Here is a 16,525-nt window from a genome sequence, read left to right as displayed (position 1 = left end):
TTATTTAATTACTTAAATTTTTTTTTTATCAATGCACATGGTAATTTAATTATTTTGATTTCACATGAGCATGCTTCCCAAATTTTTTAAATAACTTATTCAATTTATTTCCATACTCTCTTTTTTTTTATCATCCCATGTTCCCATAAAATTTCCCACACTTATATTATATACAATATCTATCTTAAGCTAACCAAGGATTCAACTTAGGATTTTTATTTTGTTTTTCTGCTTAAGGCTAGTAATGTGGTTATGAAATAGAAGGGGGTTAAAAGGCTCAAAGGGGCTAACAAGGATGGCATAAAAGGTAGGTTTATTTGGGATAAGCGAGCAAAAATACAATTAATGGCCTCAATCATATGCAAGCCTGTAAATATACTAAATAATGGATATATAGAATGGAACAAAATATAGATTGCAGTTATAGAGAAGGAAAACACACAAGAATAAAATATTTATGGTTAAATAATGTAACCATATAAATAAGCTCAAAATCTCACAGGTTGTGTGTTCTTTAGCTCAAAAACCATGTTCCAATTTACAATCTTCAAACAAATTTAACACATAGAAAATATTAATTTTTTTTAATTTAAATTAGTGAAATTTTTCAAAAATAGGGTCTTAAAAGGAAACTTATTATTTTTCAACTAAGTAGTACTTAAATGCAAACAATCAACTACACATGCAATCTATTATGAAATACAACAATGAACTAATAAAGAAAATAAGACATTGGTGTTGAGAAGAGAATAACTAACCCCTGGAAGTTAGTATCGACCTCCCCATACTTAAAGATTGCACCGTCCTCGATGCATGCTAAGATGTGCAAGTGGATGGGGGTTGTGGTTCCTCAGCTGGTGCTCCTTTTGTTCCTTTCCTTGCCGGTGGTTTGGGAGTAGCTTTCTCTCTACCCTTCTTGGTGGCCATCCTGAAAAGGGAAAAAGAAAGTAACTTTTAAAGCTAAGGGTAAGAGCAAGGAAGAGAACAGGAAAGGTGGTAATCAATGCACAGTAAAGAAGAATGACGTTAACACATGGTCATGACTACATGTGAAAAGTCATCAATAGAAATATAGCAAGTGCATGTGATGACAGTTAAATGCAAGGTATTTATTGGCATGCCGGCAAAGACATGAGTAGCATAGATCAAGCATTCAATGTCCAAGTTAGATTACCAAGACTTTCAAACTAACAATATGTTTGTATGGACAATTATAAATAATTAATAAAATATAAAAAGGGTTTTATGAAAAATAGGCATGAAAGTAGGATAACAGAAAAGTAGTGCATGATGCCATACGGGTTTTTTCACAAACACTTAGCATGCATGGTAAATAAGTTATTGAAAGTATTAAATTGGACATGCAAGCAACCCTATAAAAAGTAATATATAATTGTCAAAATAATTCCTTAATAATTCACAAGCAAAATATGGAAAATAATGACCGAAATAAAGTTCTAACACCAATGAAAAGAAAAAGAAAGAAACAAGAAAGGAAGGAAGAAAGAAACAAGAAAGGAAAGAAAATATTTAGATTTGGGGAAGAAAAGATAAGATATTTGGCTGTTTTGGATAAGCTGTGCGGCGCAGGCGACGCGAGCGCGTGGGGCACGCGGTCGCGTGGATAGTGCTTCGATGAAGTGATGCAAACGCGTGGGTCACGCGTTCGCGTGAAGTGATTCGTGCCTTCAGCGCAAGTGCAGCTTCGCGGCCGCGCAACTCTCTGGTGAAAAACTTATTTTGCCAAAACTTTGGGTGACGCGATCGCGTGGTGGACGTGATCGCGTGGTTGGCCTTGTTTTAAAGAACGGCGCGGACGCGTGGGGAACGCGTTCGCGTGGTAGGGCTTGTGCTACTAGCACGAGTCCAGCCCAATTCCAGCTCAACTTTCGGCCATACACCCTTTTTACGTCGATTTTGAGGCACGCATTCGCGTGGGTGACGCGGACGTGTGGGTGGCATTTTGCCCACATGATGCGGACGCGTCAGCGACGCGGTTGCGTGGATCAATTTGTGCCAAAGGCACACCTCCAGCCACGCTGTCGCGTGACTTTCTGTTCAATTTTCTTTTCTTCCGAATGCACTTGTGACGCGGACGCGTCGCGTGCGTGATTTTTTTTATAATGCAGTATGCAGAATGCAATGCTTAATATGAATGCTATGCATGATTCCAGGTTCAATCAAAACTCAAAAGCCAACAAAATATACTAGAATTAAAACTGAAAAAAAGGGACGATCATACCTTGGTGGGTTGTCTCCCACCTAGCACTTTTAGTTAAAGTCCTTAAGTTGGACATTTGGTGAGCTCCTTGTTATGGTAGCTTGTGCTTGTATTCATCCAAAAATCTCCACCAATGTTTGGAATTCCAGTAGCCTCCGGGATCCCAAACTAGGCGCAGAAAGCCTTCAAGTAAGTTAAAGCAAGTGACAAGGCCCCAAGAGTGTTGATTGCTAGAATGAATTCCGGGGTCCCAAACCTTGCTTTTGCACCCATCTTCTTGTTAAGCAATATTGTTCCATCGGGGTGGCAAGCAGTCTGAATTCTCACTGAAGCGGCCAAATAACTTCCTAGACCCATTCAGTTGAGCTCTACACCAACCTTTGCATTTAAACTCAAATCTTCCAACCATAATGAACCTTGCAGGACAATTCTTACCACTGACCATCTTCCTCTTACTCTTAATGCCATAAAGAGCTCTAAGTTGACCATCCATCTCCAGTAGCCCATATTCAAGTGGAATTAGAAAGCTAAGGGATATAAATTTTACCCACTTGAATGTTGTGAAGGATGATGGCAACTTAGGGGGAGGGGTTTCTAATGAACTTGCAAGCTCCACTCCTTTGTGTTCTTCTTTGACAACTATCATCTCTTTGCAAGCTTCTTCAATATCAACCTCTTCCTCTTGGTAGCTTTCTTCCAATTCAATTTCTTCTTCATTGTTCACCAAGGGCATGGGAGGTTGTGCTTCTTCTTCTTTAATCTCCATGTCAAGTCCAATGGAAGAGGATTCAAATGTAGATAAGAATTCATTAATGATTGAATCTATCTTTTGATCATCCCCTTCAAAGTCTCCAACCATGATATGCTTTGGAGGTTGTACATCCTCCTCAACATCAATTGCAAATGTCTTAGAAGGAGGCTCTACGACTTGAGTTTCCCATGGAGGTTCTGCATCTCCTAAGTCTTCAACCACTTCTTCCTCTTCAATGGCAGGCGTAGCTTCTTCTAATTGTTCTAATACAAAGTCGTGCTGCTCAATGTCCACTGGAGTTTCCAACTTCTCCTTCACGCCACATTCTTCAGTAGATTCTCCCCATGAAGCCATGGGGGTTCCTTGAATGTCCGAACGTCGGGAAGGTAATCGAATTATTGCTTGATCCAGTTGGTGAAGGGTTGCATGAAGTTTTTCCACTATTTATGTGAGACGATCCCTTGATTCTTGTTACGCTTGGCTATCATAAGTAGGATCATAGTACTCTTGGATTGATGGATATGGAGATGGTGAATATTGAGGTGGTGGTTCTTGGGAGTAATTGGGTTGGAATTAGGGTGGTTTTATATATGATTCATATGGCTCATAAGGTGGTTGGTATGGTGGTTGAGGGTTAGGATTATATGAGGTTGTTTGGTAGTAAGGGGCTTGTGAGTATGGTGGTCCAAAGTCATGTTGAGGAGGGGGTTCATAGGCATATGGTGGTGGTTGTTGATAATCAAAAGAGTGCTCACCATAGCCATTGCCTTGATATGCATCACAGAATGGTTGTTGATAGTCCATTGGAGATGGTTGTTGCCATGAGGGTTGATCAAATCCTTGTGGCTCCTCCCATCTTTGATTCTTCCAACCTTGATGCCCGTTCTCATTATAGTTTTCATTCCTAACAACAACATTGGAATCAAACTTGAAGCCAGAGGGGTGAGAGTTCATAGCAGTAGGAGAAAATAAAAACAAAAACTAATAAAAAGAAAAAATTTTAAAAAAGATATGATTTTTAGAAAAAAATGATATGATAAGATTTTAAATAAGATATGATTTTTGAAAAATAATTTTGATTTTTGAAAAATAAGATAAGATAAGATACAAATTTTAAAATCTGATTTTTTTTTAAAAATATTTACAATAACCAAGAATAAGGCACACGTTTGCAATTCCCCGACAACGCCGCCATTTTGACGATCGGATTTCCTGTCGGTAAAGAAATATAAAAATATGGTCGCGTTGTAAGTATAGCTTCTAAACCAATAGAAAATCCTTTCGTACAAACGTTTGGTTGTCACAAGTAACAAACCCCTTTGGAATTGATAACCGAAGTATTTAAACCTCGAGTCGTCTTCTCAAGGAATTGCAGGGAAGTATGATTTATTATTGGTTATGCAAAGGTATATTTTGCGGTTTTGAAAAGGTTTGAACAAATAATTTAATTGATAAGAAAAATAAATTAATAATTAGAAAATCTCTTGGCAAGGTATGAGAATTGGAAATCCCATCCTAGTTATCCTTATCAGGTGTGATGAGTATTATCCATTGCTCCCACTTAGTTAACCCTTACTAAATAAGGGAAAGTCAAGTGGACTAATTAATTTGATTCCTCAAGTCCTAGTCAACTCCTAAGGAAAGACTAGCTCTAGAGGGATCCAAATCAACCAGCAAACTTCAAATATTAATCAACTGTTGAGTTTGATAACTCAAGTGTTACCAATTACTCAACCAAAGCCAAAAGAGAAAAATCCAAATTATTTATATAATAAATAAAAGAAAGTAATCATAAGTCTGAAATACCTCAAATTATATTAAATAAAGAAATCAAATCTAACATGGAAAAGTTCATAAATTAAATTAGGAAAATAAATAAAAAGAACATTAAACCTGGAAATTGAGAAGAAGAAATCCCTAAATCCTTTAAGAGGATTCCTAATCCTAAGAGAGAGGAGAGGGCCTCTCTCTCTAAAAACTACATCTAAATCCTAAAACTATGTATGAATGTATGTTGTATAATGTATATGATGAATGGATGCATTCCCTCACTTTATAGCCTCTAATATGTGTTTTCTAGACCGAAAACTGGGTAAAAAACAGCCCAGAAATCGCTGCTGGTTCGTACAGGTCGTGGCAAAGTAACGCGGAGGCGTCGTTCACGCGTTTGTTTGGATTGAAATTCGCATATGCGACGCGTGCGCGTCATCCACGCGTCCGCGTCGCCTAACTTCAGGGCAGCTATGGCAAATTATATATCGTTGTGAAGCCCCGAATGTTAGCTTTACAACGCAACTGGAACCGCGTCATTTGGACTACTATGATCTCTGAAAATCACTTAACACACATATCAAGGTCTCGAATGATAATAAGAGGGGATTAAATATAGCAAAATTAAGACCAAAGAAGCATGTTTTCAATCATAGCACAAATTTCGGAAGGAAAACGTAAAACATGCAAATCATATGAATAAGTGGGTAAATAGTTGATAAAAACCACTCAATTGAGTACAAGATAAACCATGAAATATGGGTTTATCACCTACCCTAAAGGGTTGGGAGGTTGGAAGATGATGTAAGGAGTAAAAAATTCATGACCCATTTGTTGTTTCTAGTTGTGTCTGTGATGGTGGTTTTTTTTGTAAGTCATATGTTATAGAATTTGAAGAAAACATTATGCAAAAATCATGTGTAATGTAATGTAATGGAAGGTTTATTGTGAAATAAATATTTCAATGAAATGAATAGTTTAATTTGTGCAACTTCTATTACTAACACATGATTCAACAGCGTTGCAAAAAAGATACATAAACAAACAAAGCTAATTTATATTAAAGTAATTATCATAGTTCAAAAAAAAGATGTAGAAACAAGCATCATGAGTATTAGCTCCAAAAGATCCAGTGTGATATTAAAATAACCATATCTTGAGAGGGTTGGTCTAAGTAGTCACTGTCTAAATTTTAACAAAATATTAAAGGCCTAGTGTCATAGCCTAATATTCATAACCTCCTTAAATAAATTAAATTAATTTATACAAATCTTTTTCTTTGGTGCTTTAAAACCGAGAGTAGAGACGAACTTTGTAACGGTCTAACCCTGAAGAAACAACGCTTTTTCAGGATCAAACAGAATTTTTAGGAATTTCAGTGCATATAAGCACTTCTACTGCATAGGTGATATGCCATCAAGCCGTTGAGTTAGTAGCTTGACTGCACCAGACACATCTCCTAATCTAAGTAGGCACGTTGCGAAAAGTTGCATTTTTGAGCCACTTCAGGTCCAAATTTCAAAATTTTGATTTTCGTGGTTAGTCTTTATGTGATGAACCGGTCTCGAATTTTGAGAGAAAAATTATATTAATATAATATTCATATATTATCATTTTATTCGAAATATTATATTATTATCTTCTCTGTTGTGATTAATGTTGATCTATGTTTAGTAATATAATAACTGAGCTATCAATCGGTAATGGATAATACCGGCATTCTTAGATGAACTTAGCAATGCTAATGCTTCATAATATATCTTTTATTCTCATGATTTTCTTGTTATACTAGTATCATTTATACTAGTAAAGCTCATGCTTATCTTTTAGTAGTGTAATCTGACCTATTTAATTTTAGTAATTATCTTCAAAATAATATTTTATTATTAAATTCTGATGAGTCATCACCTAATAACACATGGCACTCTGGTGCACGAAATTGTGATCTCAATGGCGCCAACAACTTGGTACGCACAATTGTAATCTCAACTCTTTTTCACAACTTCGCACAACTAACCAGCAAGTATACTGGGTCGTCAAGTAATAAACCTTACGTGAGTATGGGTCGATCCCACGGAGACTGTCAGCTTGAGCAAGCTATGGTCATCTTGTAAATCTCAGTTAGGCAGATTCAAATGGTTATGCCTCATTCCTTTTGAATCTCTGCTTTCCTACTGCCTTCATCCAATCCTTCATACTCCTTTCCATGGCAAGCTATATGTTGGGTGTCACTGTTGTCAATGGCTACTTCCTGTCCTCTCAGTGAAAATGGTCCTCTACGGTTTCTGTACGGCTAATCAACTGTCAGATTTCTCGTCTCGGATGGAAAATACCATGCACAGATATCGTATGGCTAATCATCTGTTGATTCTCGATCGTGTAGGAATAGGATTTACTATCCTTTTGCATTTGTCACCACACCCTACAGTCACGAGTTTGAAGCTCGTCATAGTCACCCCATCCCAGGTCCTACTCGGAATACCACAAACAAGGTTTAGACTTTCCGGATCTCAAGAATGCTGCCAATGGATTCTAGCTTATACCACAAAGACTCTGATCTCACGAAATGGAAGGATCTGTTGTCAGGAGAGGCAACCATGCGTCGTGGACCAAGAATCCAAGAGATACATACTCTAGCTTTCGCAGGTAGAACGGAAGTGTTTGTCAGGCACGCGTTCAAAAGTGAGAATGGTGATGAGTGTCACGGATCATCACATTCATCAGGTTGAAGTGCGAATGAATATCTTAGAATAAGAATAAGCATGAATTGAATAAAAAAACAATAGTACTTTGCATTAATACGCGAGGATCAACAGAGCTCTACACCTTAATCTATGGTATGTAGAAACTCCACCGTTGAAAATACATTAGTGAAAATAAGGTAGGCATGGCCGTGAGGCCAGCCCCCAATGTCTAAGGACTAACGATGATCAAAGATGTTCCAAAAGCACGTCCAAAGATCCCTAATACAATAGTAAAAAGTTCTATTTATACTAAACTAGTTTCTAGGGTTACAGAAATAAGTAAATGATGCAGAAATCCACTTCTGGGCCCACTTGGTGTGTGCTTGGACTGAGCATTGAAGCTTTCATGTGTAGAGGTCTTCCTTGGAGTTAAACGCCAATTTGTAACTTTTTTCTGGCATTTGACTCTAGCTTGCAACTTGTTTCTGGCGTTTAACGCCAGAATAGGGCAGAAAGCTGGCGTTGAACGCCAGTTTGCGTCATCTAAACTCAAGCAAAGTATGAACTATTATATATTTCTGGAAAGCCTTGGATGTCTACTTTCCAACGCAATTAAGAGCACACCATTTGAATTTCTGTAGCTCCAAAAAATCCATTTCGAGTGCAGGAAGGTCAGAATCCAACAGCATCAGCAGTCCTTTGTCAGCCTCTGAATCATATTTATGCTCAGGTCCCTCAATTTCAGCCAGAAAATACCTGAAATCATAGAAAAACACACAAACTCATAGTAATATCCAGAAATATGAATTTTGCTTAAAAACTAATAAAAATATACTAAAAACTAACTAAATCATACTAAAAACTATGTAAAAACAATGCCAAAAAGCGTATAAATTATCCGCTCATCACAACACCAAGCTTAAATTGTTGCTTGTCCCCAAGCAACTGAAAGCAAATTAGGATAAAAAGAAGAGAATATACAATAAATCTCACAATATCAATGAAACTTAGTCCAAATTAGATGAGCGGGGCTTGTAGCTTTTTGCTTCTGAACAGTTTTGGCATCTCACTTTTTCCTTTGATGTTCAGAATGATTGGCATCTATAGGAACTCAGAATTTTAGATAGTGTTATTGATTCTCCTAGTTCAGTATGTTGATTCTTGAACACAGCTACTTTATGAGTCTTGGCCGTGGCCCTAAGCACTTTGTTTTCCAGTATTACCACTAGATACATAAATGCCACAGACACATAATTGGGTGAACCTTTTCAGATTATGACTCAGCTTTGCTAAAGTCCCCAATTAGAGGTGTCCAGAGTTCTTAAGCACACTTTTTTTTTCTTTGGATCACGACTTTAACCACTCAGTCTCAAGCTTTTCACTTGGACCTTCATGACACAAGCACATGGTTAGGGACAACTTGATTTAGCCGCTTAGGCATGGATTTTATTTTCTTGGGCCCTCCTATCCATTAATGCTCAAAGCCTTGGATCCCTTTTATCCTTGCCTTTTGGTTTTAAGGGCTATTGGCTTTTTCTTTTAATTTTTGCCACTTTTTTTCGCAGGCTTTCTTATTCACTGCTTTTTCTTGCTTCAAGAATCAATTTCATGATTTTTCAGATTATCAATAACATTTCTCTTTGTTCATCATTCTTTCAAGAGCCAATAATTTTAACATTCATAAACTTCACTATCAAAAATATGCACTGTTCAAGCATTCATTCAGAAAACAAAAAATATTGCCACCACATCAAAATAATTAAACTAATTTCAAGATAAAATTTGAAATCCAAGTACTTCTTGTTCTTTTGTAATTAAGCACATTTTTTCAATTAAGAGAGGTGAAAGATTCATGGAATTATTCATAGCTTTAAGACATAGACACTTGACACTAATGATCATGTAATAAAGACACAAAACATAGCCAAACGTAAAGCTCAAAACTGAAAACAGAAAAATAAATAGACAAGGAGATTAAGGAATGAGTCCATCTTAGTGAGGGTGGTGTCTTCCTCTTAAAGAACCAATGGTGCTCTTGAGCTCCTCTATGTCTCTTCCTTGCCTTTGTTGCTCATCCCTCATAGCTCTTTGATCTTCTCTAATCTCATGGAGAATGATGGAGTGCTCTTGGTGCTCCTATCCTTAGTTGCTCCCAATAGTTGTGTGGAAGAAAATGTATCCCTTGAGGCATCTCAGGGATTTCTTGACTTGTTGAAGTCCATGAGTGGGCTTTCTTGTTTGCTCCATCCTTTTCTTAGTGATGGGTTTGTCCTCTTCAACGAGGATGTCTTCCTCTATGACAATTCCAGCTGAATTGCATAGGGATTACCTTTTTTTTTGCCACAACTTCATAGAAGTGGTCTTGATAGACCTTTGAGATGAATATTTCCATCTCCCATGACTCGGAGGTGGAAGCTTTTGCCTTCTCTTTCCTCTTTCTAGAGGTTTCTCCGGCCTTAGGTGCCATAAATGGTTATGGAAAAACAAAAATCAATGCTTTTACCACACCAAACTTAAAAGGTTTGCTCGTCCTCGAGCAAAAGAAGAAAGAAAGAAGGGAAAAAGAAGAAAATAGAGGAGATGAAGGGAGATAGAGAGAGAGGTGGGGTAGGTGGGGATCCTGTGGGTCCACAGATCCTGAGGGGTCAAGGATTTCTCATTCCCTGCTCCTTTTAGGCATGCAAAACGCCCTTATTATGCAATCCTGGCGTTTAACGCCAGACTGCTGCTTGTTTCTGGCGTTAAACGCCAGCTTTTATTCCTTTCCTGGTGTTAAACGCCAGGCTGTAACCTGTTTCTGGCGTTTAACACCAGCTTGTTGCTTTTTTCTAGCGTTTAATGCCAGTCTGGTTCTTGTTTCTGGCGTTTAACGCCCAGAATAGTTCCAGACTGGGCGTTAAACGCCCATTCTGCTACCCTTACTGACATTTAAACGCCAGTAATTTTCTCCTCCAGGTGTGCTGTTTTTAATGCTATTTTTATTTTTCTTGAATTTTTGCAGTTGTTTTTGTGACTCCACATGATCATCAACCTTTTTTTAAAAAAGAAATAACATAGATAAATAAAATTGGATTGTTTCCCAATAAGCGCTTCTTTAATGTCAATAGGTTGACAGTGAGCTCTTTTGGAGCTTCACAGATGTTCAGAGCATTGTTGGGGCCTCCCAACACCAAACTTAGAGTTTGAATGTGGAGGTTCAACACCAAACTTAGAGTTTGGTTGTGGCCTCCCAACACCAAACTTAAAGTTTGACTGTTGGGGCTTTGTTTGACTCTGTATTGAGAGAAGCTTTTCTTGCTTCCTCTCCATGGTTACAGAGGGAGATCCTTGAGTTTTAAACACAAGGTAGTCCTCATTCAATTGAAGGATCAACTCTCCTCTATCCACATCAATCACAGTCTTTGCTGTGGCTAGGAAGGGTCTTCCAAGGATGATGGATTCATCCTCATCCTTCTCAGTGTCTAGGATTATGAAATCAGCAGGGATGTAAAGGCCTTTGACCTTTATTAGCACGTCCTCTACATGTCCATAAGCCTTTTTCATGGATTTGTCTGCCATCTCTAATGAGAATTTGGCAGCTTGTACCTCAAAGATTCCCAATTTCTCCATTACAGAGAGTGGTATTAAGTTTATGCTTGACCTCAGGTCACACAGAGCCTTCTCAAAGGTCATGGTGCCTATGATACAGGGAATTAAGAATTTACCAGGATCCTGTTTCTTTTGAGGTAATGTCTGCCTAACCAAATCATTCTGTTCATTGGTGAGCAAGGGGGGTTCATCCACCCAAGTCTCATTACCAAATAACATGGCATTCAGCTTCATGATTGCTCCAAGGTACTTAGCAACTTGCTCTTCAGTAATATCTTCACCTTCTTCAGAAGATGAATAGTCGTCAGAGCTCATGAATGGCAGAAGTAGGTTCAATGGAATCTCTATGGTCTCTAGATGAGTCTCAGATTCCTTAGATTCCTCAAATGGGAACTCCTTTGTGTCTAGAGGACGTCCCATGAGGTCTTTCTCACTGGGATTCACGTCCTCCTCTTCCTCTCTAGGTTCGGCCACACCAAGTAAGGTTATGGCCTTGCACTCTCTTTTTGGATTCTCTTCTGTATTGCTTGGGAGAGTACTATGAGGAGTTTCAGTGACTCTTTTACTCAGTTGGCCCACTTGTGCCTCTAAATTTCTAATGGAGGACCTTATTTCATTCATGAAACTTAGAGTGGCCTTAGATAGATCAGAGACTATGTTTGCTAAGCTAGAGGGGCTCTGCTCAGAATTTTCTGTCTGTTGCTGAAAGGATGATGGAAGAGGCATTTGTTGATCCTTCCATGAGAATTTGGATGATTTCTCAATGAGGGATTATAGGTGTTTCCATAGGCTTCACCCATGTAATTCACCTCTGCCATTGCAGGGTTCTTAGGATCATAAGCTTCTTCTTCATAAGATGCTTCTTTAGTACTGTTGGATGCATTTTGCAATCTATTCAGACTCTGAAAAATCATATTCACTTGCTGAGTCAATATTTTGTTCTGAGCCAATATGGCATTCAGAGCATCAATTTCAAGAACTCCCTTCCTCTGAGGTGTCCCATTACTCACAGGATTCCTTTCAGAGGTGTACATGAACTGGTTATTTGTAACTATGTCAATGAGTTCCTAAGCTTCTGTAGGCATTTTCTTCAGGTGAATAGATCCACCTGCAGAATGGTCCAATGACATCTTAGATAATTCAGACAGACCATCATAGAATATATCTAGGATGGTCCATTCTGAAAGCATGTCAGAAGGACACTTTTTAGTCAGTTGCTTGTATCTCTCCCAAGCTTCATAGAGGGATTCACCTTCTTTCTGCCTGAAGGTTTGAACATCCACTCTAAGCTTGCTCAGCTTTTGAGGAGGAAAGAACTTGGCTAAAAAAGCTGTCACCAGCTTATCCCAAGAGTTTAGACTATCTCTAGGTTGAGAGTCCGACCATATTCTAGCTCTATCTCTTACAGCAAAAGGGAAAAGCATAAGCTTATAGACCTCGGGATCAACACCATTGGCCTTAACAGTATCACAGATCTGCAAGAATTCAGTTAAAAACTGAAAAGGGTCTTTTGATGAAAGTCTATGAAACTTGCAATTCTGTTGCATCAGAAAAACTAATTGAGGCTTTAGCTCAAAATTGTTTGCTCCAATGGTAGGGATTGAGATGCTTCTTCCATGGAGGTTGGAATTTGGTGCAGTGAAGTCACCAAGCATCTTCCTTGCATTGTTGTTGGGTTCGGCCACGTCTCCTTCTTTTTCGAGATTCTCTGTAAGGTTTTCTCTGGATTGTTGTGCTTTAACTTCTCTTAGATTCTTCTTCAGAGTCCTTTCAGTTCAGGATCTACTTCACACAAGAATGTCCTTGTCCTTGTTCCTGCTCATATGAAAAAGAAGAGAACAGAAAAGAAGAGAAATCCTCTATGTCACAGTATAGAGATTTCTTTATGTGATTAAAAGAGAAGAAGAAAAGAAGAGAAAAAAATTCGAACAAAGAGAGAGAAGAGAAGAGAGTTCGAATTATGAGTAGAAGAGAAGTGTTAGTAGATAAATAAATAAATAGAAGGAGATGAGAGTGAGAGAATTTCGAAAATTAATTTTAAGAAAAAGAAATTATTTTTTGTTTTTATTTTAATTTAAAGTTAAATTCGAAAATTAAGAAAAGGAATAAAATAAAAATTAAAATTTGAAACAATTAGTTAATTAAAAGAATTTTGAAAAAGAGAAAAGTGATTTTCGAAAATTAGAGAGAGAAAATTAGTTAGGTAGTTTTGAAAAAGATAAGAATTTTAAAAATAAAACAAAAAGTTAATTAGTTAATTGAAAAAGATTTGAAAATCAATTTTTGATAAGATAAGAAGTTAGAAAAGATTTTGAAATTAAAGTTTGAAAAAGATATGATTTTAAAAGGATATGAATAAAAAGATATGATTGAAATAGATTTGATTGAAAAGAAAATTTTTTGAAAAAGATTTGATTTTTAAAATTGATGACCTGACTAACAAGAAACTAAAAGATATGATTCTAAAATTTAAAGTTTGAATCTTTCTTAACAAGAAAGTAACAAACTTAAAATTTTTGAATCAAAACATTAATTGTTAGTGTTAATTTCGAAAATTATGAAATAAAGATAAGAAAAAGATTTTGAAAATTAAATTTTTAATTTTTTCGAAAAACATGAAATAAAAATGAAAAAGATTTGATTTTGAAAAGATAAATTTTTTAAATTAAAATCTTGACTTGACTAACAAGAAATAACTTATTTTAAAAATTTTTGACTAAGTCAACCCAAAGATTTCAAAAATTATGAGTGAAATAAGGAAAAGATATTTTTAATTTTTTTAATTTAATGAGGAAAGAGAAAAATCACAAAATGACTCAACACATAAAAATTTTGGATCAAAACAAATAATGCATGCAAGAACACTTTGAATGTCAAGATGAACACCAAGAACACTTTGAAGATCATGATGAACATCAAGAGCTTATTTTTGAAAAATTTTCAAGTAAAGAAAAATATGCAAGACCCCAAACTTAGAGATTTTTCATGTTTAGACACTATGAATGCAAAAATGCATATGGAAAATAACAAAAGACACAAAACAAGAAAATATGAAGATCAAACAAAAAGACTTACTAAGAACAACTTGAAGATCATGAAGAACACATGCATGGATTTTCATTTTTTTTTTAAATTAAAAAGATGCAATTGACACCATACTTAAAACTTGACTCTAGACTCAAACAAGAAACACAAAAATATTTTTGATTTTATGATTTTAATAATTTTTTTTGTAATTTTTCGAAAATTATTTTTAGAAAAACGAAAAAGAAGAAAAATTTTGAAAGATTTTGAAAACTTTTTGAAAATAAAATACTGGTTAAAACAAGAAGAAAATTACCTAATCTAAGCAACAAGATAAACCGTCAGTTGTCCGAACTCGAACAATCCCCGACAACGGCGCCAAAAACTTGGTGCACGAAATTATGATCTCAATGGTGCCAACAACTTGGTACGCACAATTGTAATCTCAACTCTTTTTCACAACTTCGCACAACTAACCAGCAAGTGCACTGGGTCGTCCAAGTAATAAACCTTACGTGAGTAAGGGTCGATCTCACGGAGATTGTCGGCTTGAAGCAAGCTATGGTCATCTTGTAAATCTCAGTCAGGCGGATTCAAATGGTTATGAAGTTTTGATAATTAAAAGATAAATAGACATAAAATAAAGATAGAGATACTTATGTAATTCATTAGTGGGAATTTCAGATAAGCGTATGGAGATGCGTTATTCCTTCTGAATCTCTGCTTTCTTACTGCCTTCATCCAATCCTTCATATTCCTTTCTATGGCAAGCTATATGTTCGGGTATCACTGTTGTCAATGGCTATCTCCCATACTCTTAGTGAAAAAGGTCCAACTACGGGTTACGTAGGGCTAATTATCTGTCGGTTCTGACTTTTGTTGGAATAGGATCCAGTGATCCTTTTGCGTTTGTCACTACGCCCAACAGTCATGAGTTTGAAGCTCATCACAGTCATCCCATCCCAGATCCTACTCGAAATACCACAGACAAGGTTTAGACTTTTCAGATCTCAAGAATGCTGCCAATTGGTTCTAGCTTATACCACGAAGACTCTGATCTCAAGGAATTGAAGGCTCTGTTGTCAGGAGAGGCAATCAAACGCATGGACCAGGAATCCAAGAGATATGCATTCAAGCTTGTTTTCATGTAGAACGGAAGTGTTTGTCAGGCACGCGTTCATAAGTTGAGAATGGTGATGAATGTCACATAATCATCACATTCATCATGTTCTTGTGTGCGAATAGATATCTTAGAACAAGAATAAGCATGAGTTGAATAGAAAATAGTAGTAATTGCATTAATACTCGAGGAGCAGCAGAGCTCCACACCTTAATCTATGGTGTGTAGAAACTCCACCGTTGAAAATACATAAGTGATGAAGGTCCAGGCATGGCCGAATGGCCAGTCCCCATAAAAGTCTAAGATAGCATAAAACTGATCAAAGATGATCTAAGGATAATCCAAAGATGTGAGTGCAATAGTAAAAAGTTCTATTTATACTAAACTAGTTACTAGGGTTACAGAAATAAGTAAATGATCTAAAAAAACAAAAAGAAAAACATAATATACACCCACCATAAAAAAACCATTACGACCCACAACCCGCAATAAAAACAATGATCTAAGGCCGTTTATACCATTTAATAAATTAACTAGTTAATTACTAATTCACTGTAATGTTTTTAATTAATATCCTGTAGCATCTGACCATCTCCTAGTAGCCTTCAGCTTTTGCCTCCCAAAACTTGACCTCATCTGTCAAATAATATACGGAACAAACATTTTGGAGTCATTTATAACAAAAGATTAAGCAACACGTGTTTTCTACATGTGTATAGCAATATAAACTTCTACACCATAGCGAGATCCGCAAGTTAAATATATGATTATTTTGTGAGTTCTTGTCTGCTTTCTTCATTTCATGTTTGGTATTGGTTTATTTCAGATAAAAAGAAAGACTTGGTGTGGTATATTTGTTTAGATTGATATTGGAGAAAATGGAGGTGTTGGGATAGTAGATTCTGATAGAGCCAATGATAAAACGAATATGAACCTACCATAAAGGGTTGGGAGGTTGGAAGGTGATGTAAAGAGTAAAAAATTCATGACCCATTTGTTGTTTCTAGTTGTGTATGTGATGGTGGTATTTTTGTAAGTCATATGTTATAGAATTTGAAGAAAACATTATGCAAAAATCATGTGTAATGTAATGTAATGGAAGGTTTATTGTGTAATAAATATTTCAATGAAATGAATAGTTTAATTTGTGCAACTCCTACGACTAACACATGATTCAACAACATTGCAAAAAAGATACATAAACAAACAAAGCTAATTTATATTAAACTAATTATCATAGTTCAACAAAAAAGATGTAGAAACAAGCATCATGAGTATTAGCTCCAAAAGATCCAGTGTGATATCAAAATAACCATATCTTGAGAGGGTTGGTCTAAGTAGTCACTGTCTAAATTTTAACAAAATAT

General features: G+C 36.4%; 1 non-coding gene across 1 annotated transcript; it reads left to right on the top strand.

The window, feature by feature from the left end:
- Positions 1-12,198: 12,198 nt before the first annotated feature.
- LOC112763680 (small nucleolar RNA R71) lies at positions 12,199-12,306 on the top strand. The gene has a single exon (XR_003182919.1). It is a non-coding gene; the product is annotated as a small nucleolar RNA R71 (small nucleolar RNA).
- Positions 12,307-16,525: the final 4,219 nt, after the last annotated feature.

The sequence above is a fragment of the Arachis hypogaea genome, chromosome 2, assembly GCF_003086295.3.
Source record: "Arachis hypogaea cultivar Tifrunner chromosome 2, arahy.Tifrunner.gnm2.J5K5, whole genome shotgun sequence".
Lineage (NCBI taxonomy): Eukaryota > Viridiplantae > Streptophyta > Magnoliopsida > Fabales > Fabaceae > Arachis > Arachis hypogaea.
Note: the sequence above shows the minus strand (reverse complement) of the source record. Positions and strands in the feature narration are given on the sequence as shown.